Here is a 284-nt window from a genome sequence, read left to right as displayed (position 1 = left end):
TGGGGAGCAGAACAGCTAGATTGACTGAAACACACTGCTGAGGGGAGCAGTGGGCAAGACAGGAGAGGTCTGCTGCGTCCTCTGAGTCAGCTCTGGGACTGGAGCTTGAACTTGCACTGAAGCGGCTGCGGCCAGCTTGCAGTGCCACATCCTAATTTGTCGCGCCACCAGGGAGGGCCCCCTCAGCAGCTCATACTTCTAAGGGGCAGTAAACAAAAAACAAAAAAAGGTGTAGCACTTGGATTTGGCTTTCCCCTCTGGTGAAAGATGTTGGGGGGGGGGGG

Source organism: Condylura cristata, unplaced genomic scaffold (assembly GCF_000260355.1).
Source record: "Condylura cristata isolate star-nosed mole 26May11 unplaced genomic scaffold, ConCri1.0 scaffold00008, whole genome shotgun sequence".
In the NCBI taxonomy this organism is placed as follows: domain Eukaryota; kingdom Metazoa; phylum Chordata; class Mammalia; order Eulipotyphla; family Talpidae; genus Condylura; species Condylura cristata.
The sequence above is the reverse complement of the archived record's forward strand: the minus strand, read 5'-3'. Positions refer to the sequence as shown.